At 46.8% G+C, this 14,540-nt stretch overlaps 1 pseudogene; it reads right to left on the bottom strand.

Moving 5' to 3' along the window:
* Nucleotides 1–6,463: 6,463 nt before the first annotated feature.
* Nucleotides 6,464–6,642, bottom strand: LOC139229401 (U2 spliceosomal RNA; annotated as a pseudogene).
* Nucleotides 6,643–14,540: the final 7,898 nt, after the last annotated feature.

Consider the following 14,540-nt stretch of genomic DNA (forward strand, 5'->3'; position numbering starts at 1 on the left):
TCCTTCACATAACTCTCAAAACATTTACACATGAATTGCTACAAACTCAGATGTCGAGTAAATAATTCACTAGAAATGTTACACTTAGAATCGACTTATCCTGACATTCAGGCCCTGAATCAGGCTGTGCACTGGTTATCCGTCTCGACCCTGAACTCTGGATTTCTCTCCCTAACCCTCTCCGCCTCTCTACCTCTCTCCTCCTTAAGTCGCTCTTTGACAAAGCCTTTGGCTACCTATCCCAATATCTCCATACGTGGCTCGGTGTCAAATTCTGTCTCATTGCACTCCTGTGAAGCACCTTGGGAGATTTTACAACGTTAAAGGTGCTATACCAATGCAAGGTCTGATGCCCTTCAATAGAAAGATTACCATAATGTAACAGGCTCTCAAATAATATTGACACCACAACAACAGCTTGGATTTTTACAGCACTTTTAATGGAGTAAAATGCTCCAAGGCACTTCACTGGAACACTATCAGACAAAAATTTACATCGAACCAGATAAAGAAATATTAGGGCAGGTGACCAAAAGCTTGATGAAAAAGGTAGATTTTAAGGAGCGTCTTAAAGGAGGCGAGAGAGGTGGCGATGTTGCCAGGTCGAGAGAGGCTTGGGGCCTAGACAGTTGATGATAGGGCCACCACTGGTGAAGCGAAGAAAATGAGTAATGTGCAAGAGGCCAGGTCAGTAGATCCTGTTCTGCAGTCTGGTGTGAGTTAACAAGATGAAATCAAGGCCGACCAACTTCCAGCAGGTACGTCCCTGGGGCCGACTGGAGATAGAGGAGGCTGCTGCAAAGGTTTATCTCCCCACGAGGGAGCGGCGAGGGGCAGCCTCGAGACCTCCACTGCCATTCCCCGGGCCCCACCGTAACCTTCAACGTGGAGAATTCTGCCTCCCCCACACAGGTTCAAAGGCTGATGTGGAATAAAGTCTCCCATGTCTGGAAGCCCCGTGTAAACTGGGTTTCAAACAACCTCAACTGTGTTTCCATTGCAAGTGCACAAGCACTACAGGATCGGGGTCCAGAAGAGGCGAGGGCCCAGGGGCAGCACGGGCCAGCCCACACTGCGATATGTGAGCGCACTAGGTCCGTGCAGCAGAGCTGGTCTCCAGTCTTCCTGGTTCAACCCTTGCTACCGGACCAAGACCTCGCTCTGTCTAGCCCGTGTGGTGTCACCTCACATTAAAAAAATCCACACCCAGGCATCTTCCACCCTTCAACATGTAGTTCAGGACCTAGAATGTCAGGTCCTTCATTGAAACACCTGTCAACTCATCCCTTTTTGGTGGGGAAGCAAGTCATCCTCGACACGAGGGACTGCCTAAGATTACAGGATGCTTGCTATCCGTCCGATAGGAACTGTGTGGAGGGCACCATTTAGCCGAACGAGGAGCAGTTTGCTCTGCACCTGCTCGATGCTTTCGCTGGAAGATTTAATACTAACAACGGGTGTCCAAGCATTGCATCTCAGCAAGCTAGCATCCCCCTGTTTGGTGAACACAAAAACATATTGAAAAACCATCTGTAGGGTATGGTAGCATAGTGGTTATGTTGCTGGACAAGTGATCTCCTCAATCGAGACTCTGCCTTTGACTCGAGTGTTCTCGACTCCATCCCGCAGCATGCTACCCACCACCACCTCAGTGAAACTCCAACGTTGAATGAGGTAGGCAAAGCCAGAAAACAGCTCAAGAATAAAAGACTACGGGAGCGGATGAAATCCCTGCTGAGGCGCTAAAGTATGGCGGACAGGCGCTGTTGGCATGGATACACGACCTCATCTCTCTCATCTGGAGGGAGGAGAGCATGCCGGGAGATCTCAGAGATGCAGTGATTGTGACCATTTTTTAAAAAGGGGACAAGTCCGACTGCGGCAACTACAGAGGAATCTCCTGCTATCAGTCACTGGGAAAGTTGTCGCTAGAGTCCTCCTCAACCGTCTTCTCCCTGTGGCCAAGGAGCTCCTCCCGGAATCACAATGCAGATTTCATTCCCTACGGGGCACAGCGGACATGATCTTTGCAGTGCAACAACTGCAGGAAACTTGCAGGGAGCAGCGTCAGCCCTTTTCAATCTTACAAAGGCCTTTGACACTGTCAACCGTGAGGGTCTATGGAGCGTCCTCTTCCATTTCGGATGCCCCCAAAAGTTTCTCAACATCCTTTGCCTGCTTCACGACGACATGCAGGCCGTGATCCTTACCAACAGATCCATTACGGACCCAATTCTCGTCCAGACCGTGGTCAAACAGGGCTGCGTTATCGCTCCAACCCTCTTCTCAATCTTCCTCGCTGTCATGCTCCACCTCACAATCAATATTCTTATGACATCACTAGCACTGCACACTACGCAAGATGCTGCCAACTGTCATCATGTGACTTTCCACATGATCGTTTTATTGTATTTACATCAGTAGTTGCATTACATCGGTTGTCCACTAGGTGGAGCAGCAGTCCACTAGAGGAGCTATATTACATAATCCCAAGGCCTGGGCGAATGATCCAGAGACGCCAGTTCAAATCCCACCATGGCAGCTGGGGAATTTAAATTCAGTTCATTTAAATACATCTGGAATAAAAAGCTAGTAATGGTGACTGGATTGTCATAAAAACCCATCTGTCCTGTAGGGAAGGAAATCTGCCGCCCTTACCCGGACTGGCCTATATGTGACTCCAGACCCACAGCAATGTGGTTGACTCTTAACTGCCCTCTGAAATGGCCCAGGGAGCCGCTCACCACCACCTTCTCGAGGGCAATTAGGGATGGGCAATAAATGCTGGTCTTGCTGGCGACGCCCACAACAGGTGACTGAATAAAAAATATATATATATTAAAAAAGCAGAAAAGGCTAAAAGTAGATTTAATATTTTTTTGAATTATAAATGGTTTGGATAGAGTGCCGGTTAGAGGCAGTGATGAAGGGTAATCAATTGAAAATTATTGCTAAGCTAGTGAGGAGAGAGGTTAGGAGAAATTTATTTTCATGGAGATTGTTAGAATGCTTTGCCACTGGGAGTGGTTGAGCAGAGACCATTGCATCCTCCAAGGGAAAATTTGAAGTAGAGAGCAAATTCTTCTAGCTAAGAGTCGACACAGACTGGATGGGCTCCTTACGCTTCCAATGTCTTAAGTTTCGCGAGCATTTCCTGTAAGTGCCACTTTTCCGTCACACCTTGCTAATCACACCTGGTTTGTGATAAAGCCGTTTATTCTCTGACTCTTCATGAGCAATGCCATGGGAGCTCTGCTAGTGGCCTTGAAATTCTGCTTAATGTCAGGGCTTTTGTTTACAGACATATAGTCGAGTGAATTCTGGTTTAAATCCATTGATAAATAGGTTAGCACTGGAAAGGATTCTAATCTAATATACCTGCAACAAGAGAGGACCTAGCCACCTCCCCATGATAGTAAACACCATGACCAACACTGAGTTCCCCATCATCAACACCCTGGGGATCACCATTGACCAGAAACTGAACTGGACCAGCCACGGTCTACTGGAGTGGCTTGGAGGCTGGCTATTCTGCGCTGAGTGGCTCACATCTGACTCCCCAAACCTTCTCCACCACCTACAAGGCAAACGGCAGGACTGGAATTCTCCACTTGCCTGGATGGTTGCTGCTGCAGCAACACGCAAGAAGCTCGACACCTCCCAGGGCATAGGAGTCCGCTTGATCAGCACTTCATCCACTAGCATCAACATTCACTCCCTCCACCACCGGCGCACCGTGGCTGCAGTGTGTACCATCTACAAGATGCACTGCAGCAACTCGCCAAGGCTTCTTCGGCAGCACCTCCCAAACCGTGACCTCTACCCCCCAGAAGGACAAGGGCAGCAGGCGCATGAGAACACCACCACCTCCACGTTCCCCTCCAAATCACACACCATCCTGACTTGGAAATATATCGGCCGTTCCTTCATTGTCGCTGGGTCACAATCCTGGAACTCCCTCCCTAACAGCACTGTGGGAGCACCTTCACCACACGGACTGCAGCGGTTCAAGAAGGCAGCTCACCACCACCTTCTCAAGGGCAACTTTGGGCGATATATACTGGCCTTGCCAGCAATGTACATTTTCCAAGAATGAATAAAAAGATTTGTTTAAAACCCTAATCATTTCTATGCCAGTAGTCCACAATGCCATTTCAAGACCTAGGATGTAGATTAGAAAACATTAGCTTTCTCATAGCAGAAATTGCTTATAACCCTGTATTTGATTCATAGGATGGCCCTTATTCCTTTAAAATGAAACTAGAATTTTTAGGAATGGAACAGAATTTGGCCATTCAGCCTCTCGAGCATGTTCTACCATTCAGTGAGATCATGGCTTTTCTTTTATTCATTCATGGGATGTGGGCATCGCTGGCAAGGCCGGCATTTATTGCCCATCCCTAATTGCCCGTGAGAAGGTGGTGGTGAGCCGCCTTTTTGAACCGCTGCAGTCCGTGTGGTGAAGGTGTTAGGGAGGGAGTTCCAGGATTGTGACCCAGTGATGGTGAAGGAACGGCCGATATATTTCCAAGTCAGGATGGTGTGTGACTTGGAGGGGAAGGCTGATCTGTATCTTAACTCCATCCACCTGCCTTGGCTCCATATCCTTTTATACCCTTCTCAAGCAAAAATCTATCGACCTCAGATCTAAAATGATTAATTGAGCTAACACCTACTGCTTTTTTATGGGAGGATACCCTTTACAAACCCATGTTGGCTCCCTCTATGTTCAAGTACTAGACGAGGAATGTCTACTCGAATAACTTTGCCAGACCCTGAAGTCAACATGGCCAGTACCTGTCGACAATGTCCTAGATGAAGATAAGGCGTGCCTGTACTTTACAATATTGGCTGAGGTTTCTATCTAAACCAACTGTTGCTTTAAGGCAAGCCTCACATATTGGGATTTCAGCACTCAGGGACACAAGATGGCTGTGTGATATAATCGAATAGTCTCTGAGCATGGTGCATGGGATGCATCTCATTAGCCGTAACCCTTTACGAAACTCGTCATCGCAACTAGCTTCTTGTCCGCCTATCCCAAGATTCAGTAGAAATTGAAACTCATTAAACGATAGATGCGCCCATGAAAAAAAAAGGAAGGAATAGTTTTGAAAATGGACAAAACCATGAAACAATTATGTCTTAAGTGGCAATTAATTGATCAGTTGCTATAAAATGCATTGGAATTGCAGCTTTAAGAATTCTAAACACTTTGCACTCCCACTGTACTCCTGAACTTTCACTGACCACGGCATTGTCCAGTGAACGTGTGTTTGTATTGGAATATTAACAACATCTTTGTGGCTTTCAGCGCTTTGTATCCATGCCACTTTAGAGTAAAGATTACTTTGTGATCTACTGAAATTCTTGGCATCCAATTCCTTTTCCAGTTATACTCTATATCCATCTATGCTGTAGAAACTCTCCTGTTTGTTACTCTAAGCTCAGCGCACTGATGTAAAAGGCCATGATAAAGAACAAGGAAATCTCCGATTACAGTCTGAGCTGATTGTGGAAGTTTGCACATTCAACAAGGTACACGTTATACCAATGTCACGTGATTACTGACAGGCAGGATATGGTCAAACCAAAGTCTCACTTCACAGTTGGAAAGAGGCGGCCCTTTTGTGTGTTTGCAGAAACTCTGCTTCAACGTCTGCAGATCATTCTCACCCAGAGCCCCTCGTCGCAAACACCTTCCACAGTTGATGGATTAAAGGGATACCATCGCTTTATGGTCTTACGTGGGCTGTGATAACCTTTCAAGCACTGAGCTAGTCTTATAGAACCAAGGCCTTTCGTTATTTATCATGTTCTTCAAAATGTGATCCTCAGCCAGGGTATCTCCACTGTCCTTTAAAGGTTAGGGAAACGCATGATATTTTGTAAAATAAAAAGGTTCTGAAGCCCAAGGAATAAAGTAAAGTTTACTACATAGCAGCCTCTGATATTTAGAAAGAAAACTCCTGTTCAACCTTGAGCTTGAATCCAGTTTAGATTTATAAAGCACATAGGCCCAAATAACTGCCTGACAAAGAAATCGCTTTAAAATTAATTGGAACTTTTCTGATTTATTTTTCTTTCATTTCCAACAAGTTGGAATTTATGGAACAATCTGTGATCAGGTTAGACACTTAGATATAAGATATAAATGTAAGATAGTCACTTATAAATCCAACAAGGAATTCAGGAGAAACTTCTTTCCCCAGAGAGTGGTGAGAATGTGGACCTTGCTATCACAGGGAGTGGTTGAGGCGAATAGTATCGAGGTATTTAAGGATAAGCTAGATTTTTCTTTAAACTTCATTCACGGGATGTGGGCATTGCTGGCAAGGCCGGCATTTATTTATTTATTTTTTATTTTTTTTATTTTTTTTATCCAATTTCGTTCCAGATCAACTCTAACGCCAAAGATCACTTTGCACCAATATGTTTGATCTTAGGCCAAAAGGCCGAGAGGCGAAGTTGCACCGTTCCTGGAAATATTGCAATACCAGGTCGGTGCATGGAGTGGACGGGGCATGCCCCTGATCCAGCTCCCTGTCCAAAAATCAATTCAATATCATGTCCCCATAGGGGATATTAAACTGATAAGAACAGATACTACACTTGATCTTAGCCAAAAGGCCGAGAAGCGGCAAGGCCGGCATTTATTGCCCATCCCTAATTGCCCCTTGAGGAGGTGGTGGTGAGCTGCCTTCTTGAACCGCTGCAGTCCGTGTGGTGAAGGTGCTCCCACAGTGCTGTTGGGAGGGAGGGAGTTCCAGGATTGTGACCCAGCGACGATGAAGGAATGGCGATATACTTCCTGTTATGTATGCAACACTATGTAACCAGCATTCTACCGCCACCAGAGGGCGTATCTGTTGGAGTCCCAAGGGATCCCAGCATCCCTTGGGAGCACTGTATATAAGCAGGCCTCCCATGCTGTGCCAGCACTCTGGCATTAGAATAAAGAGACTAAGGTCACACTTACTCACGTCTACAATGCTCAGTCACATTGCTTCATTCAAAAATTACAATTGGCGACGAGATAACGAACCATGCAGAGAATGCAGAGAACTGTTGGTATCCTGGAGAAATTCTCAGAAGGGAACGATTGGGAGGCCTTCGTGGGGCGATTCGAGCAATACCTTATGGCCAACGAGCTGGAAGGGAGCGCGAACGCTGCCAAACGAAGGGCGATCCTCCTCACCGTCTGCGAGGCAACAACCTATGGCCTCATGAAAAATCTTCTCGCTCCGGTGAAACCAACAGCCAATTCATATGCAGAACATATGAAGACGCTGGTCCGGGAGCACCTAAATCTGAAGGAGAGCGTTCTGATGGCAAGGTATCGATTTTATACATGTCAATGGTCTGAAGGCCAGGAAGTGGTGAGCTACATCACCGAACTAAGGCACCTTGCAGGACATTGCAAATTCAGTGGATTCCTGGAGCAAATGCTAAGAGACTTTTGGCCATAAGGTTATCCTTCACAAACTATTGTCTGTTGAAACACCGAACACGATAGCCCAGGCATTTATGTCCACCAGCGATATCACCAAACAAATTTTGGCAAGTATTGTACACAAAGTAACATCGTTTTCAGGCAGGAATGCATATGGCAGAACGTACACGCCAGCAGCTGCACGACCTTCGATGACTCAGAGTCCGCCATCAATTGTGAATGTGAGGCAATTAACACCTTGTTGGCGGCGTGGAGGTGATCATCGAGCCCATCAATGCTGCTTCAAACACTATGTGTGCAAAGGCTGTGGAACAATGGGACACCTCCAGCGAATGTGCAGACGAGCTGCAAACCCTGCAAACCACCACGTTGCAGAGGAAGACCGATCCATGGCAGATCAAACTGAACTAGAGACTCGAACCGAGGAGGCAGAAGTGTTCGGGGTACACACCTTCACCACGAAATGTCCACCGATCATGTTAAAAGTTGAACTGAACGGAATTCCAGTATCCATGGAATTGGACATGAGTCAGTCTATCATGAGCAAAAAGGCCTTCGAGAGGCTGTGGTGCAACAAGACACAAAAGCCCAAGCTGAGCCCTATTCATACTAAGCTGAGAACTTACACTAAAGAGCTGATCCCTGTAATTGGCAGTGCAGCAGTAAACGTCTTCTATGATGGAGCATTGCATGAACTACCACTATGGATTGTACCAGGAAATGGCCCACACTGTTTGGCAGAAGCTGACTGGGAAAAATCCGCTGGAACTGGGACGACATCCGAGCACCTTCGTCCGTTGATGACGCCTCATGTGCCCAGGTTTTGAACAAGTTCCCATCGTTGTTTGAGCCAGACATCGGAAATTTCTCTGGGGTGAAGGTGCAGATCCACTTGGTTCTCGGTACATGACCCATCCACCACGAGGCACGTGCGGTGCCATACATGATGCGAGAGAAAGTGGAGATTGAGCTGGACAGACTGCAATGAGAGGGCATCATTGCGCCGGTTGAATTCAACGAGTGGGCCAGTCCGATTGTTCATGTTCTCAAGGGCGATGGCGCAGTCAGAATTTGTGGGGACTATAAAGTAACGATTAACCGTTTTTAGCTGCAGGGCAGTACCCACTTCCCAAGGCAGAAAACCTATTTGCGACGCTGGCAGGAGGAAAGGCATTCACCAAATTGGAACTGACCTCGGCCTACATGACACAAGAGCTGGAGGAATCTTTGAAAGGCCTCACCTGCATCAACATGCACAAAGGTCTGTTCATCTACAATAGATGCCCGTTTGGGATTCGATCGGCCGCGGCTATTTTTCAAAGGAACATGGAGAGCCTGCTAAAGTTGGTTCCGCGCACCGTGGTTTTCCAGGACGACATACTGGTCACAGGTCGGGTCACCATTGAACACTTGAAGAACTTGGAAAAGGTTCTAAGTCAGCTAGATCGGGTGGGACTCAGGTTGAAACGCTTGAAGTGTGTTTTCCTGGCACCAGAGGTCGAATTCTTAGGGAGATGAATCGCGGCAGACGGCATCAGACCCACCGAGGCCAAGACGGAGGCCATCAAGAACGCGCCGAGACCACAGAACATGACAGAGCTGCGGTCATTCCTGGGACTCCTCAATTATTTTGGTCATTTCCTACCCGGGTTAAGCACCTTGCTAGAACCTCTTCACGTGTTGCTACGCAAGGGAGATGACTGGGTATGGGGGAAATCACAAGAGACAGCTTTTGAGAAAGCCCGAAATCTGTAATGTTCCAACAAACTGCTTGTCCTGCATGATCCTTGTAAATGTTTAGTGCTAGCTTGCGATGCATCTTCGTACGGGGTCGGGTGTGTGTTACAACAAGCTAATGAATCGGGAACATTGCAACCGGTCGCTTATGCGTTCAGGAGCTTGTCCAAGGCCAAAAAGGCCGACAGCTCTGGCAGGCGTCTACGGGCTAAAAAAAATGCATCAGTATCTGTTTGGGCTCAAGTTCGAGTTAGAAACTGACCATAAGCCGCTCATATCATTATTCTCAGAGAGCAAAGGTATCAATAACAATGCCTCTACTTGCATCCACGCTGTCTGCATATAACTATGTAATTTGCCACAGGCCAGGCTCAGTCAGCTACCATTGCCCACCACCGGGGTGGAAATGGCACAGCCTGCAGACTTGCTCTGAGTCATGGATGAATTTGAAAATGAAAAGTCACCCGTTACAGCCCGCCAGATCAGGACCTGGTCCAGCCAGGATCCTTTACTGTCCCTTGTAAAAAACTGTGTCCGCCATGGGAGCTGGTCCAGCGTCCCAGCGGAGATACATGAAGAGATCAAGCCTCTCCAGCGGCGTAAAGACGAAATGTCCATATAGGCGGACTGTCTTTTGTGGGGTAATCACGTAGTTTTGCCCAAGAAAGGCAGGGAAACTTTCATACGCAACCTACACAGTACCCACCCAGGCATAGTAATGATGAAAGCTATAGCCAGATTCCATGTGTGGTGGCCCGGCATTGACTCAGATTTGGAGTCTTGCGTGCGCCAATGCAACACTTGCTCTCAACTGAGCAATGCACCCAGGGAGGCACCGCTAAGTTTGTGGTCATGGCCCTCCAAACCGTGGTCCAGGATCCACGTTGACTTCACTGGCCCATTCCTAGGCAAAATGTTCTTGGTTGTTGTGGATGCTTATTCAAAATGGATTGAATGTATGATACTGTCTGGAAGCACATCCACTGCCACCATCAAAAACCTATGAGCCATGTTTGCCACACACAGCCTAGTTGATGACCTTGTCAGCGACAACGGGCCGTGTTTCACCAGTGCTGAATTCAAGGAATTCATGACCCGTAATGGGCTCAAGCATGTCACATCTGCCATGTTCAAGCCCGCATCCAATGGCCAGGCAGAACGGGCAGTCCAAATCATCACGCAAAGCTTGAAACACGTGTTGGAAGGCTCCCTGCAGACCCACCTGTCCCGAATCTTGCACAGCAACCGCACTAGACCCCACTCACTCACCGGGGATCCCCCAGCCGAGCTGCTCATCAAAAGGATGCTCAAAACAAGGCTCTCTCTAGCCCACCCTAATCTCCAGGATCATGTCGAGGGCAGGTGGCATCAACAAAGCATGTACCATGATCATAGAAAATGAAACATAGAAAATAGGTGCAGGAGTAGACCATTCGGCCCTTCGAGCCTGCACCACCATTCAATAAGATCATGCCTGATCATCACCTCAGTACCCCTTCCCTGCTTTCTCTCCATACCCCTTGATCCCTTTAGCCGTAAGAGCCATATCTAACTCTCACTTGAGTATATACAATGAACTGGCATCAACAACTCTCTGCGGCAGGGAATTCCACAGGTTAACAACTCTGAGTGAAGAAGTTTCTCCTCATCTCGGTCCTAAATAGCTTACCCCTTATCCTTAAGACTGTGTCCCCTGGTTCTGGACTTCCCTAACATCGGAAACATTCTTCCTGCATCTAACCTGTCCAGTCCCGTCAGTATTTTATATGTTTCTATGAGATCCCCTCTCATTCTTCTAAACTCCAGTGAATAAAGGCCCAGTTGATCCAGCCTCTTCTCATTTGTCAGTCCTGCCATCCCTGGAATCAGTCTGGTGAACCTTCGCTGCACTCCCTCAATAGCAAGATCATCATTCCTCAGATTAGGAGACCAAAACTGAACACAATATTCCAGGTGAGGCCTCACCAAGGCCCTGTACAACTGCAGTAAGACCTCCCTCTTATACTCAAATCCCCTAGCTATGAAGGCCAACATGCCATTTGCCTTCTTCACCAAGTGCTGTACCTGCATGCCAACTTTCAATGACTGATGTGTCATGACACCCAGGTCTCATTGAACCTCCCCTTTTCCTAATCTGCCGCCATTCAGATAATGTTCTGCCTTCGTGTTTTTGCCACTGTGCAAAATTAAAGCACATGGTATTGGGGATAAGGTATTGACGTGGATAGAGAACTGGTTGGCAGACAGGAAGCAGAATGGCATGCAGTGACTAGTGGGGTGCTTCAGGGTTCAGTGCTGGGATCCCAGCTATTTACAATATGCATCAATGATTTAGATGAAGGAATTGAGTGTAATATCTCCAAGTTTGCAGATGACACGAAGCTGGTTTGTCCTGTCATGAAAGCTCGGACACGTGTTTTGCTCCTCCTGTACTATGTGGGAACTCAGGGACGCTTTCAGTGTCCCTGACGGCTACATGTGTTGGAAGTGTGTCCTGCTGCAGCTCCTGACAGACCACATTGCGGCACTGGAGCTGCGGGTGGATTCACTCTGGAGCATCCGCAATGCTGAGGATATTGTGAATAGCACGCTTAGTGAGTTGGTCAGACCGCAGGTAAGGGTTACACAGACAGATTGGGAATGCATGACCAACAGGAACAGCAGTGGAAGTAAGGTAATGCAGGGGTCCCCTGTGCTCATCTCCCTCCAAAACAGATACCATTTTGGGTACTGTTGGGGGGGATGACTCATCAGGGGAAGGCAGCAGCAGCCAAGTCCATGGCACCGTGGGTGGCTCTGCTGCACAGGAGGGCAGGAAAAAGAGTGGGAGAGCGATAGTGGTAGGGGATTCTATTGTAAGGGGAATAGATAGACGTTTCTGCAGCCGCAATCGAAACTCCAGGACGGTATGTTGCTTCCCTGGTGCAAGGGTCAAGGATTTCTCGGAGCGGTTGCGGGAGGGTGAACAGCCAATTGTCATGGTGCATATAGCTACCAACGACATAGGTAAAAAATGGGATGATGTCCTACAAGATGAATTTCGGGAGCTAGGAGTTAAATTGAAAAGTAGGACATCAAAGGTAGTAATCTCAGGGTTTCTAGTCAGAGTAGGAATCGCAGGATAGCTCAGATGGATACGTGGCTTAAGGAGTGGTGCAGAAGGGAGGGATTCAAATTCCTGGGACATTGGAACTGGTTCTGGGGGAGGTGGGACCAGTACAAACCGGAATGTCTGCACCTGGGCAGGACCGGAACCAATGTCCTAAGGGGAGTGTTTGCTCGTGATGTTGGAGAGGAGTTAAACTAATATGGCAGGGGGATGGGAACTCATGCAGGAAGGCAGAGGGAAGTAGAATGGGGCCAGAAACAAAAGATAGAAAGAAGAAAAGTAAAAGTGGAGGGCAGAGAAACCCAAGGCAAAAATCAAAAAGGGCCACATTGCAGCAAAATTCTAAAAGGGCAAAGTGTGTTAAAAAGACAAGCCTGAAGACTATGTGCCTCAATGCGAGGAGTATTCATAATAAGGTGGATGAATTAACTGCACAGGCAGCAATTAATGAATGTGATATAATTGGCATCATGGAGACATGGCTCCAGGGTGACCAAGGTTGTGAACTCAACATCCAGGGGTATTCAACAGTCAGGAAGGATGGACAGAAAGGAAAAGGAGGTGGGGTGACATTGCTGGTTAAAGAGGAAATTAACGCAACAGTAAGGAAGGATATCAGCTTGGATGATGTGGAATCTGTATGGGTGGAGCAGCGGAATACTAAAGGGCAGAAAACGCTAGTGGGAGTTGTGTACAGACCACCAAACAATAGTAGTGAGGTTGGGGACAGCATCAAACAAGAAATTAGGGACACGTGCAATAAAGGTACAGCAGTTATCTTGGGCGACTTTAATCTACATATAGTTTGGGATAACCAAACTGGTAGCAATAAGGTGGAGGAGGATTTCCTGGAGTGTATTGGGGATGGTTTTCTGGACCAATATGTCGAGGAACCAACTCGAAGGCTAGCCATCCTAGACTGGGTGATGTGTAATGAGAAAGGACTAATTAGCAATCTTGTTGTGCGAGACCCCTTGGGGAAGACTGAACATAATATGGTAGAATTCTTTATTAAGATGGAGAGTGACACAGTTAATTCAGAGACGAGGGTCCTGAACTTAAGGAAAGGTAACTTCGATGGTATGAGACGTGAATTGGCTAGAATAGGCAGGTAAATGATACTTAAAGGGTTGACGGTGGATAGGCAATGGCAAACATTTAAAGATCATATGGATGAACTTCAGCAATTGTACATCCCTGTCTGGAGTAAAAATAAAATGGGGAGGTGGCTCAACCGTGGCTAACAAGGGAAATTAAGGATAGTGTTAAACCCAAGGGAGAGGCATATAAATTGGCCAGAAAAAGCAGCAAACCTGAGAGACTGGGAGACATTTAGAATTCAACGGAGGAGGACTAAGCGTTTAATTCGAAGGGGGAAAATAAATTATGAAAGGAAGTTGCCGGGAACATAAAAACTGACTGCAAAAGCTTCGAAAGATATTTGAAGAGAAAAAGATTAGTGAATACAAACGAGGTCCCTTGCAGTCAGATTCAGATGAATTTATAATGGGGAACAAAGAAATGACAGACCAGTTGAACAAATACTTTGGTTCTATCTTCAACAAGGACAACACAAATAACCACCTGGAAGTACTAGGGGACCGAGGGTCTCGTGAGAAGGAGGAACTGAAGGATATCCTTATTAGGCAGGAAATTGTGTTCAGTAAATTAAGCGGATTGAAGGCTGATAAATCCCCAGGGCCTGATAGTCTGCATCCCAGAGTACTTAAGGAAGTGGCCCTAGAAATAGTGGAGGCATTGGTGATCACTTTCCAACAATCTATCGACTCTGGATCAGTTCCTATGGACTGGAGGGTAGCTAATGTAACACCACTTTTTAAGAAAGGAGGGAGAGAGAAAACGGGTAATTATAGACCAGTTAGCCTGACATCAGTAGTGGGGAAAATGTTGGAATCAATTATTCAAGATGAAATAGCTGCACATTTGGAAAGCAGTGACAGGATCGGTCCAAATCAGCATGGATTTATGAAAGGGAAATCATGCTTGACAAATCTTCTGAAATTTTTTGAGGATGTAACGAGTAGAGTGGACAATGGAGAACCAGTGGATGTGGTGTATTTGGACTTTCAAAAGGCTTTTGACAAGGTCCCACACAAGAGATTGGTGTTCAAAATCAAAGCACATGGTGTTGGTGGTAATGTACTGATGTGGATAGAGAACTGGTTGGCAGACAGGAAGCAGAGAGTCGGGATTAACGGGTCCTTTTCAGAATGGCAGGCA

The sequence above is a fragment of the Pristiophorus japonicus genome, chromosome 18 (assembly GCF_044704955.1).
Source record: "Pristiophorus japonicus isolate sPriJap1 chromosome 18, sPriJap1.hap1, whole genome shotgun sequence".
In the NCBI taxonomy this organism is placed as follows: Eukaryota; Metazoa; Chordata; class Chondrichthyes; family Pristiophoridae; genus Pristiophorus; species Pristiophorus japonicus.